This window comes from Rutidosis leptorrhynchoides, chromosome 7, assembly GCF_046630445.1.
Source record: "Rutidosis leptorrhynchoides isolate AG116_Rl617_1_P2 chromosome 7, CSIRO_AGI_Rlap_v1, whole genome shotgun sequence".
Classification (NCBI taxonomy): Eukaryota; Viridiplantae; Streptophyta; class Magnoliopsida; order Asterales; family Asteraceae; genus Rutidosis; species Rutidosis leptorrhynchoides.
The window spans coordinates 215,662,734-215,688,885 of NC_092339.1; positions in this window are offsets into that span (position 1 = coordinate 215,662,734).

Here is a 26,152-nt window from a genome sequence, read left to right on the forward strand (position 1 = left end):
TCCTTCCCTTTCTCTCTTTGTATCTCTCTTCACCTCCTCTTCATGAACCCATCATTAACTCCTTTGAACCACTTCACCTTTATTGATGCTGTTATCTATCTCCTGTTTTAGTTATAACCAAACGAACCACCACAAAGTATGTTTTATGTTTTCTGTTACTAATCAGGAACCCTCATCACGAAACCAAGTCATCACTATCTGCTGCAATTTAGATTATCTGTTTCTATTCCAACCACCATAAAACCGCCACTCTACAACCTATATCGCCACCCTTACTATCCATTCTTTCTCTTCCTTATTTTCTCTCTCTCGATATATACAAATCTATCTCGTTTTAATCACAGATAGAATACAAAAACCATCTAACCATCGAATCACTACCTGCGAATACTTTCTGTTTCGGTGTGAGCAAATCCCCACCAAACCATTACCACCAGACCTCCCTATCCTCAAGTCTGCTGCTACTTCGATATATTTCTGTTTTAAAAACTAAAGAAAAGATGATGATTATGATTTGGATAGTGATGTACACCAAGGATGAGGGATTGGTTAAATAATTCAAGAATGTTGGTGAAAAGCAATTTCCTTTATGTTGTCTACTTGTATTGAAACCCTACCCCACTTTTATTTTATCCCGTTCCAAGATTTTTTTTTTGTCGACTAGAACCCTCAAGAAAAAGGCTGCTATCTGATTTTAAACTATGGGATTACATCGAGGGCCTGTTGGGTCGTAATAGCATTAGAGTATACAGTGGGCCAAGAGTTTCCTTTTTCATGACTGGGCCGAGATAGCCGGTTTCCGGTTGGGCCGCTGCCATATTCCTGTTTGTGTTTAACTCATCGAAACCCAATTAGATAGGATGGAGAACCAGATACAAGGGTTTACATACAATTGTTTCGGAAAATAAAACAAGATGTAATGGGTAGAAGGGTGGTAATGGGTGTTGCTTGATTAGCAAGAGGTCGCGTGTTCGAGTCCTGTCGAGGACAATTCTTTTTAGGCAATTCTTTTAAAGAAGGGTATACACTCTATTATTATTATTATTATTATTATTATTATTATTATTATTATTATTATTATTATTATTATTATTATTATTATTATTATTATTATTATTATTATTATTATTATTATAAAATAATTTCTATTAAAAACTATTAAAAATTACCTTTATTATTAAAATTATTATTTTCACTAAAACTATCATTATTATCGTTATCGGTATTATCTATATCATTATTATTAAAATAATTATGATATTAAAAATAAAAGTTTTAAATGACATTATTAATGTTTTAAGCAAAAAAATAAAAAATTACATAAATAAATGCACATAACTTAACGATATTAATATATCTTTATATAAAATGAAAATATATATATATATATAACTTATTAATCTAGTATATACATATATATATATATATATATATATATATATATTTATTCGATTACAAATATGTATATTAATAAATATACAAATGATATAGGTTCGTGAATCCGAGGCCAACCCTATACTTGTTCAATGTCGTTCAATGTATTTTTACTACAAAATACATTAGGTGAGTATATAGTTCCTTTTTAAACTCTAAATATTTTTGGGCTGAGAATACATGCACTGTTTTTATAAATGATTTACGTTATGGACACAAGTGATCAAAACTAAATTCTCGGTTGAGTTGTACCATGGCATATTTCTTTATACTTGGTAACTGCAAATTACGTGAGGAGCGTAAACGCGAATCCTGTTGATAGATCTATCGGGCTGACATCCCCAACCGGGCTGGACGACCAGCATTTAACGGTTGCACAGTACTTCGTTCTCGTTACTACACTTGGTACGGTGTAGGGTTTATTTAAGAATATGCTGCTGTGACTTTTAGTTAAGTATGGTTACCAAGTGCTCAACTGCTTTTCTATACACGAGGAGTGTATTATGTATAAACTTAAAATCTTGTGGTCCATTGTTATTACGCTGCTAGCATCAAACCTATATATCTCACCAACTTTATGTTGACATTTTAAAGCATGTTATTCTCAGGTACGAATTAAGTCTTCCGCTGTGCATTTGCTCATGTTAAGGATATTACTTGGAGTCGATCATCGCAATGGAACCAAATGTTGAAGACTTTGTTCGGGAGGATAAGGTCGAGGTCTTTACATCTTGTTCATCCTTCCATTCAAATTTCTTCCCTTTATGCGTTAATGCAATCAAGGGTTTTGCTATTTTGGAGAAATCTGGGATGAATCTTCTGTAGAAACCAGCCAATCCTAAAAATTGACGTATATGCTTCGGAGTTTTTGGGGTTTCCCACTTTTCAACGGTTTCGATCTTTGTCGGGTCCACCTGGATACCTTCTTTGTTCACTATGTGACCGAGGAATTGAACTTCTTCCAACCAAAATGCACACTTTGAAAACTTAGCGTACAGTTTTTCTTTCCTCAATACTTCTAGCACTTTTCTCAAATGTTCTTCGTGCTCTTGATCATTCTTTGAGTAAATAAGTATGTCATCGATGAAAACAATGACAAACTTGTCAAGATATGGCCCACACACTCGGTGCATAAGGTCCATGAACACAGCTGGTGCATTAGTCAATCCAAACGGCATAACCATAAACTCGTAATGACCATAACGCGTCCTAAAAGCAGTTTTTGGTATATCATCCTCCTTTACTCGCATTTGATGATATCCAGAACGTAAATCGATCTTCGAATCAACAGACGAGCCTTGTAGTTGATCAAATTAGTCGTCGATTCTCGGTAGTGGGTAGTGGTTCTTGATGGTAAGTTTGTTCAACTCTCGGTAGTCGATACACAACCTGAATGTACCATCTTTCTTCTTGACAAACAAAACAGGAGCTCCCCACGGTGATGTGCTTGGTCAAATGAAACCACGCTCTAAAAGTTCTTGTAATTGGCTTTGCAGCTCTTTCATCTCGATGGGTCCGAGTCTGTAAGGAGCATGAGCTATTGGTGCAGCTCCTGGTACAAGATCTATTTGAAATTCAACGGATCGATGTGGGGGTAATCCCGGTAATTCTTTCGGATATACATCGGGAAATTCTTTTGCGACGGGAACATCATTGATGCTCTTTTCTTCAGTTTGTACTTTCTCGACGTGTGCTAGAACAGCATAGAAACCTTTTCTTATTAGTTTTTGTGCCTTCAAATTACTAATAAGATGTAGCTTAGTGTTGCCCTTTTCTCTGTACACCATTAAGGGTTTTCCTTCTTCTCGTACAATGCGAATTGCATTTTTATAACATACGATCTCTGCTTTCACCTTCTTCAGCCAGTACATGCCAACTATTACATCAAAACTCCCTAACTCTACTGGTATCAAATCAATCTTAAATATTTCGCTACCCAGTTTAATTTCTCGATTCCGGCATATATTATCTGCTGAAATTAATTTACCGTTTGCTAATTCGAGTAAAAATTTACTATCCAACGGCGTCAATGGACAACTTAATTTAGCACAAAAATCTCTACTCATATAGCTTCTATCCGCACCCGAATCATATAAAATGTAAGCAGATTTATTGTCAATAAGAAACGTACCCGTAACAAGCTCCGGGTCTTCCTGTACCTCTGCCGCATTAATATTGAAAACTCTTATGCGGCCTTGTCCATTCGTGTTCTCCTGGTTCGGGCAATTTCTAATAATGTGGCCCGGTTTTCCACATTTATAACAAACTACATTGGCATAACTTGCTCCGACACTACTTGCTCCGCCATTACTCGTTCCGACACCATTTGTTCCTTTCGTTCTATTAACCCCTGGTCCGTAGACCTCACACTTTGCCGCGCTATGACCATTTCTTTTACACTTATTGCAAAATTTGGTGGAGAACCCCGAGTGATACTTTTCACACCTTTGGCATAGCTGCTTCTGATTGTTGTTGTTGTTGCGGTTATTATTGTTGTTGGGATGATTGTTATAGTTACTGTTGTTGTTGTTGTTGTTGTTGTTGTTGTTGTTGTTGTTGGGCCGTTTGTTGTAGTTGCGATTGTTGGGATAGTTGTTGCGATTATTGTTGTAATTGCTGTTGTTGTTGTATTGGTGATTCTTATTACCGTTTTCCTCCCACTTTCTTTTGACTTGCTTCACATTGGCCTCTTCAGCAGTCTGTTCTTTAATTCTTTCTTCAATCTGGTTCACTAGTTTATGAGCCATTCTATATGCCTGTTGTATGGAGGTGGGCTCATGTGAACTTATATCTTCTTGGATTCTTTCCGGTAATCCTTTCACAAACGCGTCGATCTTCTCTTCCTCATCTTCGAACGCTCCCGGACACAATAGGCATAATTCTGTGAATCGTCTTTTGTACGTGGTAATATCAAATCCTTGGGTTCGTAACCCTCTAAGTTCTGTCTTGAGCTTATTGACCTCGGTTCTGGGACGGTAGTTCTCGTTCATCAAGTGCTTGAATGCTGACCACGGTAGTGCGTAAGCATCATCTTGTCCCACTTGCTCTAGATAGGTATTCCACCATGTTAACGCAGAACATGTGAAGGTATGCGTAGCGTACTTCACTTTGTCCTCTTCAGTACACTTACTTATGGCAAACACCGATTCGACCTTCTCGGTCCACCGTTTCAATCCGATCGGTCCTTCGGTTCCATCAAATTCCAAAGGTTTGCAGGCAGTGAATTCTTTGTAGGTGCATCCTACACGATTTCCTGTATTGCTAGATCCAAGGTTATTGTTGGTATGTAGCGCGGCTTGTACTGCGGCTATGTTTGAAGCAAGAAAGGCACGAAATTCTTCTTCGCTCATATTCAAGGTTTGTCGAGTAGTCGGTGCCATTTCCTTCAAATAGTCAAATGAAACAAGTTAATCATACAGAATATTAAGAGTAGTCAATAGTATCTTGTAGCATAATATGAACTCATTTATAAAAGTTTTTTCTTCATATTAGCGTTTTATAAGTTTAAATTCGGGTAGTACCTACCCGTTAAGTTCATACTTAGTAGCTAATATACAATTCAACTACTACAATTCTATATGAAAAACTGATTATAATAATATTTCGTGTTCAAACTTTTACACAATATTTTACAAACTTACAATACCGCTTATTTTACATATAGCATGAAATATAGCACACAATAACTTTGATACAAGATAGTTGTGAAGATAATTCTAGCTAGTACACAAGTCGTTCAGTAAAGGCAATAAAGACATGTAATTCATACGTCCAGAAACAAGTCATGCATTCTGGTTTTACTAGGACTACTTCCCATCCTTGGTCTTGTGGAACATAACTGTTATGGCTGTTGATAAGACAGCGTGTTGTAATGTCGTCAAAGGGACGAGGGTTACGTAATATCCAACAGTCCCTTAACAATCTAAAAACCTCATTTCTTACTCCAATTACCGACTCCGTCACTTGTGGGAACGTTTTGTTTAATAGTTGTAGCCCGATGTTCTTGTTCTCACTTTGGAGAGAAGCGAACATTACTAAGCCGTAAGCATAACATGCTTCTTTATGTTGCATGTTAGCCGCTTTTTCTAAATCACGAAGTCCTATATTCGGATATATTGAGTCAAAATAATTTCTTAACCCGTTGCGTAAAATAGCATTTGGGTTCCCCGCAATATATGCGTCAAAGTAAACACATCGTAACTTATGGATTTCCCAATGTGATATCCCCCATCTTTCAAACGAAAGCCTTTTATAAACCAAGGAATTCTTGGAACGTTCTTCGAATGTCTTACAAACTGATCTCGCCTTAAATAGTTGTGCCGAGGAATTCTGACCGACTCTAGACAAGATTTCATTAATCATCTCTCCGGGTAGGTCTCTTAAAATATTGGGTTGTCTATCCATTTTGTGTTTTTATACTGTAAAATAGACAAGAGTTAGATTCAAAAAAAAAAAATTACTTATTAATACAAGCAATTTTTACATATATCATATAGCATAAGCACACTATATTACATATATTACACCACATGAAATCAACTATCTTATTCCGACTCGCTCATTTCTTCTTATTCGGTTTTGGTTCGTTTTGACAAGTTTCTAGGGATATATGATGTTCCCCTAATACGAGCCGTCGTTTTCCACATTGGTTTAGAAAAACCTGGTGGTTTAGAGGTTCCCGGGTTATTGTTACAACTTAAGAAATACGGGTGTTGACGATACATATAAAGTTCATCGGGGTTGGAATCAGATTTCTCTATTTTTATGCCCTTTCCCTTATTGTTCTCTTTTGCCTTTTTAAATTTAGTTGGGGTAATTTCTATAACATCATCGGAATCCTCGTCGGGATCCGATTCATCGGAGAATTGGTAATCCTCCCAATATTTTGCTTCCTTGGCGGAAACACCGTTGACCATAATTAACTTTGGTCGGTTGGTTGAGGATTTTCTTCTACTTAACCGTTTTATTATTTCCCCCACTGGTTCTTCTTTCGGTTCCGATTCTTCTTCCGGTTCCGATTCTTCTTCCGGTTCCGATTCTTCTTTCGGTTCCGACTCTTCTTCCGGTTTCTCTTCGGGAACTTGTGAATCATTCCACGAATCATTCCAATTTACATTCGACTCTTCATTATTATTAGGTGAGTCAATGGGACTTGTTCTAGAGGTAGACATCTATCACATAATATCAAACACGTTAAGAGATTAATATATCACATAATATTCACATGTTAAAAATATATAGTATCCAACAAAATTTGTTAAGCAATCATTTTTCAAGTAAACACGGTCGAAGTCCAGACTCACTAATGCATCCTAACAAACTCGATAACACACACTAATGCAAAATTTTGGTTCTCTAAGACCAACGCTCGGATACCAACTGAAATGTCCCGTTCTTATTGATTAAAAACGTTCCATATTAATTGATTTCGTTGCGAGGTTTTGACCTCTTTATGAGACGTTTTTCAAAGACTGCATTCATTTTTAAAACAAACCATAACCTTTATTTCATAAATAAAGGTTTAAAAAGCTTTACGTAGATTATCAAATAATGATAATCTAAAATATCCTGTTTACACACGACCATTACATAATGGTATACAATACAAATATGTTACATCGAAATCAGTTTCTTGAATGCAGTTTTTACACAATATCATACAAACATGGACTCCAAATCTTGTCCTTATTTTAGTATGCAACAGCGGAAGCTCTTAGTATTCACCTGAGAATAAACATGCTTTAAACGTCAACAAAAATGTCGGTGAGTTATAGGTTTAACCTATATATATCAAATCGTAACAATAGACCACAAGATTTCATATTTCAATACACATCCCATACATAGAGATAAAAATCATTCATATGGTGAACACCTGGTAACCGACATTAACAAGATGCATATTTAAGAATATCCCCATCATTCCGGGACACCCTTCGGATATGATATAAATTTCGAAGTACTAAAGCATCCAGTACTTTGGATGGGGTTTGTTAGGCCCAATAGATCTATCTTTAGGATTCGCGTCAATTAGGGTGTATGTTCCCTAATTCTTAGATTACCAGACTTAATAAAAAGGGGCATATTCGATTTCGATAATTCAACCATAGAATGTAGTTTCATGTACTTGTGTCTATTTTGTAAATCATTTATAAAACCTGCATGTATTCTCATCCCAAAAATATTAGATTTTAAAAGTGGGACTACAACTCACTTTCACAGATTTTTACTTCGTCGGGAAGTAAGACTTGGCCACTGGTTGATTCACGAACCTATAACAATATATACATATATATCAAAGTATGTTCAAAATATATTTACAACACTTTTAATATATTTTGATGTTTTAAGTTTATTAAGTCAGCTGTCCTCGTTAGTAACCTACAACTAGTTGTCCACAGTTAGATGTACAGAAATAAATCGATAAATATTATCTTGAATCAATCCACGACCCAGTGTATACGTATCTCAGTATTGATCACAACTCAAACTATATATATTTTGGAATCAACCTCAACCCTGTATAGCTAAGTCCAACATTCACATATAGAGTGTCTATGGTTGTTCCGAAATATATATAGATGTGTCGACATGATAGGTCGAAACATTGTATACGTGTCTATGGTATCTCAAGATTACATAATATACAATACAAGTTGATTAAGTTATGGTTGGAATAGATTTGTTACCAATTTTCACGTAGCTAAAATGAGAAAAATTATCCAATCTTGTTTTACCCATAACTTCTTCATTTTAAATCCGTTTTGAGTGAATCAAATTGCTATGGTTTCATATTGAACTCTATTTTATGAATCTAAACAGAAAAAGTATAGGTTTATAGTCGGAAAAATTAGTTACAAGTCATTTTTGTAAAGGAAGTCATTTCAGTCGAAAGAACGACGTCTAGATGACCATTTTAGAAAACATACTTCCACTTTGAGTTTAACCATAATTTTTGGATATAGTTTCATGTTCATAATAAAAATTATTTTCCCAGAATAACAACTTTTAAATCAAATTTTATCATAGTTTTTAATTAACTAACCCAAAACAGCCCGCGGTGTTATTACGACGGCGTAAATCCTGTTTTACGGTGTTTTTCGTGTTTCCAGGTTTTAAATCGTTAAGTTAGCATATCATATAGATATAGAACATGTGTTTAGTTGATTTTAAAAGTCAATTTAGAAGGATTAACTTTTATTTGCGAACAAGTTTAGAATTAACTAAACTATGTTCTAGTGATTACAAGTTTAAACCTTCGAATAAGATAGCTTTATATGTATGAATCGAATGATGTTATAAACACCATTACTACCTCAAGTTCCTTGGATAAACCTACTGGAAATGAGAAAAATAGATCTAGCTTCAAAGGATCCTTGGATGGCTTGAAAGTTCTTGAAGCAGAATCATGACACGAAAACAATTTCAAGTAAGATTTCCACTCGAAATAAGATTGTTATAGTTATAGAAATTGAATTAAAGTTTGAATATGATTATTACCTTGTATTAGAAAGATAACCTACTGTAAGTAACAAAGGTTTCTTGATCTTGGATGATTACTTTTAATGGATTTAGAAAACTTGGAAGTAAACTTGCAATCTTGGAAGTATTCTTGATTTTATGAAACTAGAACTTTTGGAATTTATGAAGAACACTTAGAACTTGAAGATAGAACTTGAGAGAGATCAATTAGATGAAGAAAATTGAAGAATGAAAGTGTTTGTAGGTGTTTTTGGTCGTTGGTGTATGGATTAGATATAAAGGATATGTAATTTTGTTTTCATGTAAATAAGTCATGAATGATTACTCATATTTTTGTAATTTTATGAGATATTTCATGCTAGTTGCCAAATGATGGTTCCCACATGTGTTAGGTGACTCACATGGGCTACTAAGAGCTGATCATTGGAGTGTATATACCAATAGTACATACATCTAAAAGGTGTGTATTGTACGAGTACGAATACGGGTGCATACGAGTAGAATTGTTGATGAAACTGAACGAGGATGTAATTGTAAGCATTTTTGTTAAGTAGAAGTATTTTGATAATTGTCTTGAAGTCTTTCAAAAGTGTATGAATACATATTAAGACACTACATGTATGTACATTTTGACTGAGTCGTTAAGTCATCGTTAGTCGTTACATGTAAATGTTGTTTTGAAACCTTTAGGTTAACGATCTTGTTGAATGTTGTTAACCCATTGTTTATTATAACAAATGAGATGTTAAATTGTTATGTTATCATGATATTATGATATATAATATATCTTAGTATGATATATATACAGTTAAATGTCGTTACAATGATAATCGTTACATATATATCTCGTTTCGAAATCATTAAGTTAGTAGTCTTATTTTTACATATATATTTCATTGTTAATACAATTAATAATATATTTACTTATCATTTAACATAATTAACCAAGTGTATCAATATCTTAATATGATTCATATGTACCTAGTAAGACGTTGTTATAACGATAATCGTTATATATATCGTTTTCGAGTTTCTTAAATTAATAGTCTCATTTTTATGTATATAACTCATTGTTAAAATACCTAATGAGATACATACTTATAATAAAATCATGTTAACTATATATATAACCATATATATGTCATCGTATAGTTTTTACAAGTTTTAACGTTCGTGAATCACCGGTCAACTTGGGTGGTCAATTGTCTATATGAAACCTATTTCAATTAATCAAGTCTTACCAAGTTTGATTGCTTAACATGTTGGAAACACTTAATCATGTAAATAACAATTTCATTTAATATATATATAAATATGAAAAAGTTCGGGTCACTACATTAACCAAGTGTATCAATATCTTAATATGATTCATATGTACCTAGTAAGACATTGTTATAACGATAATCGTTATATATATCGTTTTCTAGTTTCTTAAATTAATAGTCTCATTTTTATGTATATAACTCATTGTTAAAATACCTAATGAGATACATACTTATAATAAAATCATGTTAACTATATATATAACCATATATATGTCATCGTATAGTTTTTACAAGTTTTAACGTTCGTGATGAAATGTCCCGTTCTTATTGATTAAAAACGTTCCATATTAATTGATTTCGTTGCGAGGTTTTGACCTCTATATGAGACATTTTTCAAAGACTGCATTCATTTTTAAAACAAACCATAACCTTTATTTCATAGATAAAGGTTTTAAAAAGCTTTACGTAGATTATCAAATAATGATAATCTAAAATATCCTGTTTACACACGACCATTACATAATGGTTTACAATACAAATATGTTACAACAAAATAAGTTTCTTGAATGCAGTTTTTACACAATATCATACAAGCATGGACTCCAAATCTCGTCCTTATTTAAGTATGCGACAGCGGAAGCTCTTAATAATCACCTGAGAATAAACATGCTTAAAACGTCAACAAAAATGTTGGTGAGTTATAGGTTTAACCTATATATATCAAATCATAATAATAGACCACAAGATTTCATATTTCAATACACATCCCATACATAGAGATAAAAATCATTCATATGGTGAACACCTGGTAACCGACATTAACAAGATGCATATATAAGAATATCCCCATCATTCCGGGACACCCTTCGGATATGATATAAATTTCGAAGTACTAAAGCATCCGGTACTTTGGATGGGGTTTGTTAGGCCCAATAGATCTATCTTTAGGATTCGCGTCAATTAGGGTGTCTGTTCCCTAATTCTTAGATTACCAGACTTAATAAAAAGGGGCATATTCGATTTCGATAATTCAACCATAGAATGTAGTTTCACGTACTTGTGTCTATTTTGTAAATCATTTATAAAACCTGCATGTATTCTCATCCCAAAAATATTAGATTTTAAAAGTGGGACTATAACTCATTTTCACAGATTTTTACTTCGTCGGGAAGTAAGACTTGGCCACTGGTTGATTCACGAACCTATAACAATATATACATATATATCAAAGTATGTTCAAAATATATTTACAACACTTTTAATATATTTTGATGTTTTAAGTTTATTAAATCAGCTGTCCTCGTTAGTAACCTACAACTAGTTGTCCACAGTTAGATGTACAGAAATAAATCGATAAATATTATCTTGAATCAATCCACGACCCAGTGTATACGTATCTCAGTATTGATCACAACTCAAACTATATATATTTTGGAATCAACCTCAACCCTGTATAGCTAACTCCAACATTCACATATAGAGTGTCTATGGTTGTTCCGAAATATATATAGATGTGTCGACATGATAGGTCGAAACATTGTATATGTGTCTATGGTATCTCAAGATTACATAATATACAATACAAGTTGATTAAGTTATGGTTGGAATAGATTTGTTACCAATTTTCACGTAGCTAAAATGAGAAAAATTATCCAATCTTGTTTTACCCATAACTTCTTCATTTTAAATCCGTTTTGAGTGAATCAAATTGCTATGGTTTCATATTGAACTCTATTTTATGAATCTAAACAGAAAAAGTATAGGTTTATAGTCGGAAAAATAAGTTACAAGTCATTTTTGTAAAGGTAGTCATTTCAGTCGAAAGAACGACGTCTAGATGACCATTTTAGAAAACATACTTCCACTTTGAGTTTAACCATAATTTTTGGATATAGTTTCATGTTCATAATAAAAATCATTTTCTCAGAATAACAACTTTTAAATCAAAGTTTATCATAGTTTTTAATTAACTAACCCAAAACAGCCCGCGGTGTTACTACGACGGCGTAAATCCGGTTTTACAGTGTTTTTTGTGTTTCCAGGTTCTAAATTATTAAGTTAGCATATCATATAGATATAGAACATGTGTGTAGTTAATTTTAAAAGTCAAGTTAGAAGGATTAACTTTTGTTTGCGAACAAGTTTAGAATTAACTAAACTATGTTCTAGTGATTACGAGTTTAAACCTTCGAATAAGATAGCTTTATATGTATGAATCGAATGATGTTATGAACATCATTACTACCTTAAGTTCCTTGGATAAACCTACTGGAAAATATAAAAATGGATCTAGCTTCAACGGATCCTTGGATGGCTCGAAGTTCTTGAAGCAGAATCATGACACGAAAACAAGTTCAAGTAAGATCATCACTTGAAATAAGATTGTTATAGTTATAGAAATTGAACAAAAGTTTGAATATGATTATTACCTTGTATTAGAATGATAACCTACTGTAAGAAACAAAGATTTCTTGAGGTTGGATGATCACCTTACAAGATTGGAAGTGAGCTAGCAAACTTGAAAGTATTCTTGATTTTATGTAACTAGAACTTGTAAAATATATGAAGAACACTTAGAACTTGAAGATAGAACTCGAGAGAGATCAATTAGATGAAGAAAATTGAAGAATGAAAGTGTTTGTAGGTGTTTTTGGTCGTTGGTGTATGGATTAGATATAAAGGATATGTAATTTTGTTTTCATGTAAATAAGTCATGAATGATTACTCATATTTTTGTAATTTTATGAGATATTTCATGCTAGTTGCCAAATGATGGTTCCCACATGTGTTAGGTGACTCAAATGGGCTGCTAAGAGCTGATCATTGGAGTGTATATACCAATAGTACATACATCTAAAAGCTGTGTATTGTACGAGTACGAATACGGGTGCATACGAGTAGAATTGTTGATGAAACTGAACGAGGATGTAATTGTAAGCATTTTTGTTAAGTAGAAGTATTTTGATAAGTGTCTTGAAGTCTTTCAAAAGTGTATGAATACATATTAAAACACTACATGTATATACATTTTAACTGAGTCGTTAAGTCATCGTTAGTCGTTACATGTAAATGTTGTTTTGAAACCTTTAGGTTAATGATCTTGTTGAATGTTGTTAACCCATTGTTTATTATAACAAATGAGATGTTAAATTGTTATATTATCATGATATTATGATATATAATATATCTCAGTATGATGTATATACAGTTAAATGTCGTTACAACGATAATCGTTACATATGTGTCTCGTTTCGAAATCATTAAGTTAGTAGTCTTATTTTTACATATGTGTTTCATTGTTAATACACTTAATAATATATTTACTTATCATTTAACATAATTAACCAAGTGTATCAATATCTTAATATGATTCATATGTACCTAGTAAGACGTTGTTATAACGATAATCGTTATTATATCGTTTTCGAGTTTCTTAAATTAATAGTCTCATTTTTATGTATATAACTCATTGTTAAAATACCTAATGAGATACATACTTATAATAAAAACATGTTAACTATATATATATGTCATCGTATAGTTTTTACAAGTTTTAACGTTCGTGAATCACCGGTCAACTTGGGTGGTCAATTGTCTATATGAAACATATTTCAATTAATCAAGTCTTAACAAGTTTGATTGCTTAACATGTTGGAAACATTTAATCATGTAAATATCAATCTCAATTAATATATATAAACATGGAAAAGTTCGGGTCACTACAGTACCTACCCGTTAAATAAATTTCGTCCCGAAATTTTAAGCTGTTGAAGGTGTTGACGAATCTTCTGGAAATAGATGCGGGTATTTCTTCTTCATCTGATCTTCACGCTCCCAGGTGAACTCGGGTCCTCTACGAGCATTCCATCAAAGCTTAACAATTGGTATCTTGTTTTGCTTAAGTCTTTTAACCTCACGATCCATTATTTCGACGGGTTCTTCGATGAATTGAAGTTTTTCGTTGATTTGGATTTCATCTAACGGAATAGTGAGACTTCTTTAGCAAAACATTTCTTCAAATTCGAGACGTGGAAAGTGTTATGTACAGCCGCGAGTTGTTGAGGTAACTCAAGTCGGTAAGCTACTGGTCCGACACGATCAATAATCTTGAATGGTCCAATATACCTTGGATTTAATTTCCCTCGTTTGCCAAATCGAACAACGCCTTTCCAAGGTGCAACTTTAAGCATGACCATCTCTCCAATTTCAAATTCTATATCTTTTCTTTTAATGTCAGCGTAGCTCTTTTGTCGACTTTGGGCGGTTTTCAACCGTTGTTGAATTTGGATGATCTTCTCGGTAGTTTCTTGTATAATCTCCGGACCCGTAATCTGTCTATCCCCCACTTCACTCCAACAAATCGGAGACCTGCACTTTCTACCATAAAGTGCTTCAAACGGCGCCATCTCAATGCTTGAATGGTAGCTGTTGTTGTAGGAAAATTCAGCTAACGGTAGATGTCGATCCCAACTGTTTCCGAAATCAATAACACATGCTCGTAGCATGTCTTCAAGCGTTTGTATCGTCCTTTCGCTCTGCCCATCAGTTTGTGGATGATAGGCAGTACTCATGTCTAGACGAGTTCCTAATGCTTGCTGTAATGTCTGCCAGAATCTTGAAATAAATCTGCCATCCCTATCAGAGATAATAGAGATTGGTATTCCATGTCTAGAGACGACTTCCTTCAAATACAGTCGTGCTAACTTCTCCATCTTGTCATCTTCTCTTATTGGTAGGAAGTATGCTGATTTGGTGAGACGATTAACTATTACCCAAATAGTATCAAAACCACTTGCAGTCCTTGGCAATTTAGTGATGAAATCCATGGTAATGTTTTCCCATTTCCATTCCGGGATTTCGGGTTGTTGAAGTAGACCTGATGGTTTCTAATGCTCAGCTTTGACCTTAGAACACGTCAAACATTCTCCTACGTATTTAGCAACATCGGCTTTCATACCCGGCCACCAAAAATGTTTCTTAAGATCCGTGTACATCTTCCCCGTTCCAGGATGTATTGAGTATCTGGTTTTATGAGCTTCTCTAAGTACCATTTCTCTCATATCTCCAAATTTTGGTACCCAAATCCTTTCAGCCCTATACCGGGTTCCGTCTTCCCGAATATTAAGATGCTTCTCCGATCCTTTGGGTATTTCATCCTTTAAATTTCCCTCTTTTAAAACTCCTTGTTGCACCTCCTTTATTTGAGTAGTAAGGTTATTGTGAATCATTATATTCATAGATTTTACTCGAATGGGTTCTCTGTCCTTCCTGCTCAAGGCATCGGCTACCACATTTGCCTTCCCCGGGTGGTAACGAATCTCAAAGTCGTAATCATTCAACAATTCAATCCACCTACGCTGCCTCATATTCAGATGTTTCTGATTAAATATGTGTTGAAGACTTTTGTGGTCGGTATATATAATACTTTTAACCCCATATAAGTAGTGCCTCCAAGTCTTTAATGCAAAAACAACCGCTCCTAATTCCAAATCATGCGTCGTATAATTTTGTTCGTGAATCTTCAATTGTCTAGACGCATAAGCAATCACCTTCGTTCGTTGCATTAATACACAACCGAGACCTTGCTTTGATGCGTCACAATAAATCACAAAATCATCATTCCCTTCAGGCAATGACAATATAGGTGCCGTAGTTAGCTTTTTCTTCAATAACTGAAACGCTTTCTCTTGTTCATCATTCCATTCAAATTTCTTCCCTTTATGCGTTAATGCAGTCAAGGGTTTTGCTATTCTGGAAAAGTCTTGGATGAACCTTCTGTAGTAACCAGCTAGTCCTAAAAACTGGCGTATGTGTTTCGGAGTTTTCGGGGTTTCCCACTTTTCAACAGTTTCTATCTTTGCTGGATCCACCTTAATACCTTCTTTGTTCACTATGTGACCGAGGAATTGAACTTCTTCCAACCAAAATGCACACTTTGAAAACTTAGCGTACAATTCTTCCTTCCTCAATACTTCTAACACCTTTCTCAAATGTTCACCGTGTTCTTGGTCATTCTTTGAGTAAATAAGTATGTCATCAATGAAAACAATGACAAACTTGTCAAGGTATGGTCCACACACTCGGTTCATAAGGTCCATGAACACAGCTGGTGCATTAGTTAAACCAAACGGCATGACCATAAACTCGTAATGACCGTAACGTGTTCTGAAAGCAGTCTTTGGAATATCATCTTCTTTCACCCACATTTGATGATACCCGGAACGTAAGTCAATCTTTGAATAAACAGACGAGCCTTGTAGTTGATCAAATAAGTCGTCGATTCTCGGTAGTGGGTAGCGGTTCTTGATGGTTAGTTTGTTCAAATCTCGGTAGTCGATACACAACCTGAATGTACCATCTTTCTTCTTGACAAACAAAACAGGAGCTCCCCACGGTGATGTGCTTGGTCGAATGAAACCACGCTCTAAAAGTTCTTGTAATTGGCTTTGCAGTTCTTTCATCTCGCTGGGTGCGAGTCTGTAAGGAGCACGAGCTATTGGTGCAGCTCCTGGTACAAGATCTATTTGAAATTCAACGGATCGATGTTGGGGTAATCCCGGTAATTCTTTCGGAAATACATCGGGAAATTCTTTTGCGACGGGAACATCATTGATGCTCTTTTCTTCAGTTTGTACTTTCTCGACGTGTGCTAGAACAGCATAGCAACCTTTTCTTATTACTTTTTGTGCCTTCAAATTACTAATAAGATGTAGCTTCGTGTTGCCCTTTTCTCCGTACACCATTAAGGGTTTTCCTTTTGCTCGTATAATGCGAATTGCATTTTTGTAACAAACGATCTCTGCTTTCACTTCTTTCAACCAGTCCATACCGATTATCACATCAAAACTCCCTAACTCTACTGGTATCAAATCAATCTTAAATGTTTCGCTAACCAGTTTAATTTCTCGATTCCGACATATATTATCTGCTGAAATTAATTTACCATTTGCTAATTCGAGTAAAAATTTACTATCCAAAGGCGTCAATGGACAACTTAATTTAGCACAAAAATCTCTACTCATATAGCTTCTATCCGCACCCGAATCAAATAAAACGTAAGCAGATTTATTGTCAATAAGAAACGTACCCATAACAAGCTCCGGGTCTTCCTGTGCTTCTGCCGCATTAATATTGAAAACTCTTCCGCGGCCTTGTCCATTCGTGTTCTCCTGGTTCGGGCAATTTCTAATAATGTGGCCCGGTTTTCCACATTTATAACAAACTACATTCGCATAACTTGCTCCGACACTACTTGCTCCACCATTACTCGTTCCGACACCATTTGTTCCTTTCGTTCTATTAACCCCTGGTCCGTAGACCTCACACTTCGCCGCGCTATGACCATTTCTTTTACACTTGTTGCAAAATTTGGTGCAGAACCCCGAGTGATACTTTTCACACCTTTGGCATAGCTGCTTCTGATTGTTGTTGTTGTTGCGGTTATTATTGTTGTTGGGATGATTGTTGTAGTTGCTGCTGTTGTTGTTGTTGTTGTTGTTGTTGTTGTTGTTGGGCCGTTTGTTGTAGTTGCGATTGATGTTGCGATTGTTGGGATAATTGTTGCGATTATTATTGTAATTGCTGTTGTTGTTGTATTGGTGATTCTTATCACCGTTTTCCTCCCACTTTCTTTTGACTTGCTTCACATTGGCCTCTTCAGCAGTCTGTTCTTTAATTCTTTCTTCAATCTGGTTCACTAGTTTGTGAGCCATTCTACATGCCTGTTGTATAGAGGCGGGCTCGTGTGAACTTATATCTTCTTGGATTCTTTCCGGTAATCCTTTAACAAATGCGTCGATCTTCTCTTCCTCATCTTCGAATGCTCCCGGACACAATAGGCACAATTCTGTGAATCGTCTTTCGTACGTGGTAATATCAAATCCTTGGGTTCGTAACCCTCTAAGTTCTGTCTTCAGCTTATTGACCTCGGTTCTGGGACGGTACTTCTCGTTCATCAAGTGCTTGAATGCTGACCACGGTAGTGCGTACGCATCGTCTTGTCCCACTTGCTCTAGATAGGTATTCCACCATGTTAACGCAGAACCTGTGAAGGTATGCGTAGCGTACTTCACTTTGTCCTCTTCAGTACACTTACTTATTGCAAACACCGATTCGACCTTCTCGGTCCACCGGTTCAATCCGATCGGTCCTTCGGTTCCATCAAATTCCAAAGGTTTGCAGGCAGTGAATTCTTTGTAGGTGCATCCTACACGATTTCCTGTACTGCTAGATCCAAGGTTATTGTTGGTATGTAGCGCAGCCTGTACTGCGGCTATGTTTGAAGCTAGAAAAGTACGGAATTCCTCTTCATTCATATTCATGGTGTGTCGAGTAGTCGGTGCCATTTCCTTCAAAATAGTTAAATGGAACAAGTTAATCATACAGAATATTAAGAGTAGTTAATAGTATTTCGTAGCATAATATGAACTCATTTATAAAAGCTTTTTCTTCATATTAGCGTTTTATAAGTTTAAATTCGGGTAGTACCTACCCGTTAAGTTCATACTTAGTAGCTAATATACAATTCAACTACTACAATTCTATATGAAAAACTGATTATAATAATATTTCGCGTTCAAACTTTTACACAATATTTTACAAACTTATAATACCGCTTATTTTACATATAGCATGAAATATAGCACACAATAAATTTGATACAAGATGGTTGTGAAGATAATTCTAGCTAGTACACAAGTCGTTCAGCAAAGGCAATAAAGACACGTAATTCATACGTCCAGAAACAAGTCATGCATTCTGGTTTTACTAGGATTACTTCCCATCCTTGGTCTTGTGGAACATAACCGTTATGGCCGTTGATAAGACAGCGTGTTGTAACGTCGTCAAAGGGACGAGGGTTACGTAATGTCCAACAGTCCCGTAACAATCTAAAAACCTCATTTCTTACCCCAATTACCGACTCCGTCACTTGTGGGAACGTTTTGTTTAATAGTTGTAGCCCGATGTTCTTGTTCTCACTTTGGTGAGAAGCGAACATTACTAATCCGTAAGCATAACATGCTTCTTTATGTTGCATGTTAGCCGCTTTTTCTAAATCACGAAGTCCAATATTCGGATACATTGAGTCAAAATAATTTCTTAACCCGTTGCGTAAAATAGCATTTGGGTTCCCCGCAATATATGCGTCAAAGTAAACACATCGTAACTTATGGGTTTCCCAATGTGATATCCCCCATCTTTCAAACGAAAGTCTCTTATAAACCAAGACATTCTTGGAACGTTCTTCGAATGTCTTACAAACTGATCTCGCCTTAAATAGTTGTGCCGAAGAATTCTGGCCGACTCTAGACAAGATTTCATCAATCATGTCTCCGGGTAGGTCTCTTAAAATATTGAGTTGTCTATCCATTTTGTGTTTTTAAACTGTAAAATAAACAAGAGTTAGATTCATAAAAAAAATACTTATTAATACAAGCAATTTTTACATATATCATAAAGCATAAGAACACTATATTACATATATTACACCACACGAATACAACTATCTTATTCCGACTCGCTCGTTTCTTCTTCTTCGGTTTTGGTTCGTTTTGCCAAGTTTCTAGGGATATATGATGTTCCCCTAATACGAGCCGTCGTTGTCCACATTGGTTTAGAAAAACCTGGTGGTTTAGAGGTTCCCGGGTCATTGTTACAACTTAAGGACTTCGGGGGTTGACGATACATATAAAGTTCATCGGGGTTTGGAATTAGATTTCTCTATTTTTATGCCCTTTCCCTTATTATTTTCTTTTGTCTTTTTAAATTCAGTTGGGGTAATTTCTATAACATCATCGGAATTCTCGTCGGAATCCGATTCATCGGAGAATTGGTAATCCTCCCAATATTTTGCTTCCTTGGCGGAAACACCATTGACCATAATTAACTTTGGTCGGTTGGTTGAGGATTTTCTTTTACTTAACCGTTTTATTATTTCCCCCACCGGTTCTATTTCTTCATCCGGTTCCGATTCTTCTTCCGGTTCCGATTCTTCTTCCGGTTCCGACTCTTCTTCCGGTTCCTCTTCGGGAACTTGTGAATCAGTCCACGAATCATTCCAATTTACATTTGACTCTTCATTATTATTAGGTGAGTCAATGGGACTTGTTCTAGAGGTAGACATCTATCACATAATATCAAACGCATTAAGAGATTAATATATCACATAATATTTACATGTTAAAAATATATAGTTTCCAACAAAATTTGTTAAGCAATCATTTTTCAAGTAAACACGGTCGAAGTCCAGACTCACTAATGCATCCAAACAAACTCGATAAGACACACTAATGCAAAATTCTGGTTCTCTAAGACCAACGCTCGGATACCAACTGAAATGTCCCGTTCTTATTGATTAAAAACGTTCCATATTAATTGATTTCGTTGCGAGGTTTTGACCTCTATATGAGACATTTTTCAAAGACTGCATTCATTTTTAAAACAAACCATAACCTTTATTTCATAGATAAAGGTTTTAAAAAGCTTTACATAGATTATCAAATAATGATAATCTAAAATATCCTGTTTACACACGACCATTACATAATGGTTTACAATACAAATATGTTACAACAAAATAAGTTTCTTGAATGCAGTTTTTACACAATATCATACAAGCATGGACTCCAAATCTCGTCCTTATTTAAGTAGGCGACAGCGGAAGCTCTTAATAATCACCTGAGAATAAACATGCTTAAAACGTCAACAAAAATGTTGGTGAGTTATAGGTTTAACCTATATATATCAAATCATAATAATAGACCACAAGATTTCATATTTCAATACACATCCCATACATAGAGATAAAAATCATTCATATGGTGAACACCTGGTAACCGACATTAACAAGATGCATATATAAGAATATCCCCATCATTCCAGGACACCCTTCGGATATGATATAAATTTCGAAGTACTAAAGCATCCGGTACTTTGGATGGGGTTTGTTAGGCCCAATAGATCTATCTTTAGGATTCGCGTCAATTAGGGTGTCTGTTCCCTAATTCTTAGATTACCAGACTTAATAAAAAGGGGCTTGGCGTCAATAGATCTATTTTTACTTCGTCGGGAAGTAAGACTTGGCCACTGGTTGATTAACGAACCTATAACAATATATACATATATATGAAAGTATGTTCAAAATATATTTACAACACTTTTAATATATTTTGATGTTTTAAGTTTATTAAGTCAGCTGTCCTCGTTAGTAACCTACAACTAGTTGTCCACAGTTAGATGTACAGAAATAAATCGATAAATATTATCTTGAATCAATCCACGACCCAGTGTATACGTATCTCAGTATTGATCACAACTCAAACTATATATATTTTGGAATCAACCTCAACCCTGTATAGCTAACTCCAACATTCACATATAGAGTGTCTATGGTTGTTCCGAAATATATATAGATGTGTCGACATGATAGGTCGAAACATTGTATATGTGTCTATGGTATCTCAAGATTACATAATATACAATACAAGTTGATTAAGTTATGGTTGGAATAGATTTGTTACCAATTTTCACGTAGCTAAAATGAGAAAAATTATCCAATCTTGTTTTACCCATAACTTCTTCATTTTAAATCCGTTTTGAGTGAATCAAATTGCTATGGTTTCATATTGAACTCTATTTTATGAATCTAAACAGAAAAAGTATAGGTTTATAGTCGGAAAAATAAGTTACAAGTCGTTTTTGTAAAGGTAGTTATTTCAGTCGAAAGAACGACGTCTAGATGACCATTTTAGAAAACATACTTCCACTTTGAGTTTAACCATAATTTTTGGATATAGTTTCATGTTCATAATAAAAATCATTTTCTCAGAATAACAACTTTTAAATCAAAGTTTATCATAGTTTTTAATTAACTAACCCAAAACAGCCCGCGGTGTTACTACGACGGCGTAAATCCGGTTTTACGGTGTTTTTCGTGTTTCTAGGTTTTAAATCATTAAGTTAGCATATCATATAGATATAGAACATGTGTGTAGTTAATTTTAAAAGTCAAGTTAGAAGGATTAACTTTTGTTTGCGAACAAGTTTAGAATTAACTAAACTATGTTCTAGTGATTACGAGTTTAAACCTTCGAATAAGATAGCTTTATATGTATGAATCGAATGATGTTATGAACATCATTACTACCTTAATTTCCTTGGATAAACCTACTGGAAAAGAGAAAAATGGATCTAGCTTCAACGGATCCTTGGATGGCTCGAAGTTCTTGAAGCAGAATCATGACACGAAAACAAGTTCAAGTAAGATCATCACTTGAAATAAGATTGTTATAGTTATAGAAATTGAACCAAAGTTTGAATATGATTATTACCTTGTATTAGAATGATAACCTACTGTAAGAAACAAAGATTTCTTGAGGTTGGATGATCACCTTACAAGATTGGAAGTGAGCTAGCAAACTTGAAAGTATTCTTGATTTTATGTAACTAGAACTTGTAAAATATATGAAGAACACTTAGAACTTGAAGATAGAACTTGAGAGAGATCAATTAGATGAAGAAAATTGAAGAATGAAAGTGTTTGTAGGTGTTTTTGGTCGTTGGTGTATGGATTAGATATAAAGGATATGTAATTTTGTTTTCATGTAAATAAGTCATGAATGATTACTCATATTTTTGTAATTTTATGAGATATTTCATGCTAGTTGCCAAATGATGGTTCCCACATGTGTTAGGTGACTCACATGGGCTGCTAAGAGCTGATCATTGGAGTGTATATACCAATAGTACATACATCTAAAAGTTGTGTATTGTACGAGTACGAATACGGGTGCATACGAGTAGAATTGTTGATGAAACTGAACGAGGATGTAATTGTAAGCATTTTTGTTAAGTAGAAGTATTTTGATAAGTGTCTTGAAGTCTTTCAAAAGTGTATGAATACATATTAAAACACTACATGTATATACATTTTAACTGAGTCGTTAAGTCATCGTTAGTCGTTACATGTAAATGTTGTTTTGAAACCTTTAGGTTAACGATCTTGTTGAATGTTTTTAACCCATTGTTTATTATAAAAAATGAGATGTTAAATTGTTATATTATCATGATATCATGATATATAATATATCTCAGTATGATGTATATACAGTTAAATGTCGTTACAACGATAATCGTTACATATGTGTCTCGTTTCGAAATCATTAAGTTAGTAGTCTTATTTTTACATATGTATTTCATTGTTAATACACTTAATAATATATTTACTTATCATTTAACATAATTAACCAAGTGTATCAATATATTAATATGATTCATATGTACCTAGTAAGACTTTGTTATAACATAATCGTTATATATATCGTTTTCGAGTTTCTTAAATTAATAGTCTCATTTTTATGTATATAATTCATTGTTAAAATACCTAATGAGATACATACTTATAATAAAATCATGTTAACTATATATATAACCATATATATGTCATCGTATAGTTTTTACAAGTTTTAACGTTCGTGAATCACCGGGTAACTTGGGCGGTCAATTGTCTATATGAAACCTATTTCAATTAATCAAGTCTTAACAAGTTTGATTGCTTAACATGTTGGAAACACTTAATCATGTAAATAACAATTTCATTTAATATATATATAAACATGGAAAAGTTCGGGTCACTACATTAACCAAGTGTATCAATATCTTAATATGATTCATATGTACCTAGTAAGACATTGTTATAACGATAATCGTTATATATATCGTTTTCGAGTTTCTTAAATTAATAGTCTCATTTTTATGTATATAACTCATTGTTAAAATACCTAATGAGATACATACTTATAATAAAATCATGTTAACTATATATATAACCATATATATGTCATCGTATAGTTTTTTCAAGTTTTAACGTTCGTGAATCACCGGTCAACTTGGGTGGTCAATTGTGTATATGAAACCTATTCCAATTAATCAAGTCTTAATAAGTTTGATTGCTTAATATGTTGGAAACACTTAATCATGTAAATAACAATTTCATTTAATATATATATAAATATAAACATGGAAAAGTTCGGGTCACTACAACAGATACGCTAAGATATGAATTAGCAGATACGCTAAGACATGAATTTTGTCTATTCACTATTCATGCAATCAATGCAATAAGATGTGTCTAGACTAAGAATGATAAGCATTGTATACATTCCAACATATACTACCTGTTTTGGGCTGCTATGATTCAGTCTTCCTGTTGCGCCGAAATGAAACAAAATCGGGTTATAAATATACCTCTGGGTTATAAAATAGAAAAGAAAGGAATGGAGGGATGGTTTGAGGAGTTTACGTGGAACGAGAGGTCGTGGGTTCGAGTCCCGGCGGTGGCAGCTCTTTTTAATCTTTTCTTCAAAGGTTGAAATCCTTCATTATTATTATTATTATTATTATTATTATTATTATTATTATTATTATTATTATTATTATTATTATTATTATTATTATTATTATTGTTATTGTTATTGTTATTAGTATCATTAATATTATTGTTACTAGTATTTTTATTATTAAGATCATCATTAATATAATTATCAATGTTGTATTATTAGTAATATAATTATTATTATCTTTACAAATACAAGTATTAGGATATAATTTATCATTATTATAACGATAACAACTAATATTATTAGCATTATTATGAAAATGATAAAATTATTGTTTTTCATTAATATTAGTATTATTAAAATAAGTATTATAATAAAATTTACATGTATTATGATTATAACTGTAAGTATGAAAATTATTATTATTATCACTAATAGTTGTGTTAGTATTATTATCATGTTTAGGGTTATTATTATCAATATTATTATTATTATTAATCAGAAGTATCATTATTAACAATAACATTATTATTATTAATATTATCATTATTAATAAAGTTATTATTATTATCAATAGAAAAATATTAAAATCAAAACTATCATTTTTAACAAATAAATATCTTGTACATAAGAACACACTTATCATATACACTAAAATTATACGGAGATTCTACAAAACTATATGAAAAACATATTAACATTATATAAATACTACATTTAACAAATTAGGTATTCAGTTAGTATCAGAGCGTTGGTCTTAGAGAACCAGACTTTTGCATTAGTGTGTCTTATTGAGTTTGTTAGGATGCATTAGTGAGTCTGGACTTCGATCGTGAAATGTTCCGTTCTTATTGATTAAAAATGTTCCATATTAATTGATTTCGTTGCGAGGTTTTGACCTCTATATGAGACGTTTTTCAAAGACTGCATTCATTTTAAAACAAACCATAACCTTTATTTCATCAATAAAGGTTTAAAAAGCTTTACGTAGATTATCAAATAATGATAATCTAAAATATCCTGTTTACACACGACTATTACATAATGGTTTACAATACAAATATGTTACAACGAAATAAGTTTCTTGAATGCAGTTTTTACACAATATCATACAAGCATGGACTCCAAATCTTGTCCTTATTTAAGTATGCGACAGCGGAAGCTCTTAATAATCACCTGAGAATAAACATGCTTAAAACGTCAACAAAATTGTTGGTGAGTTATAGGTTTAACCTATATATATCAAATCGTAACAATAGACCACAAGATTTCATAATTCAATATACATCCCATACATAGAGATAAAAATCATTCATATGGTGAACACCTGGTAACCGACATTAACAAGATGCATATATTAGAATATCCCCATCATTCCGGGACACCCTTCGGATATGATATAAATTTCGAAGTACTAAAACATCCGGTACTTTGGATGGGGTTTGTTAGGCCCAATAGATCTATCTTTAGGATTAGCGTCAATTAGGGTGTCTGTTCCCTAATTCTTAGATTACCAGACTTAATAAAAAGGGGCATATTCGATTTCGATAATTCAACCATAGAATGTAGTTTCACGTACTTGTGTCTATTTTGTAAATCATTTATAAAACCTGCATGTATTCTCATCCCAAAAAT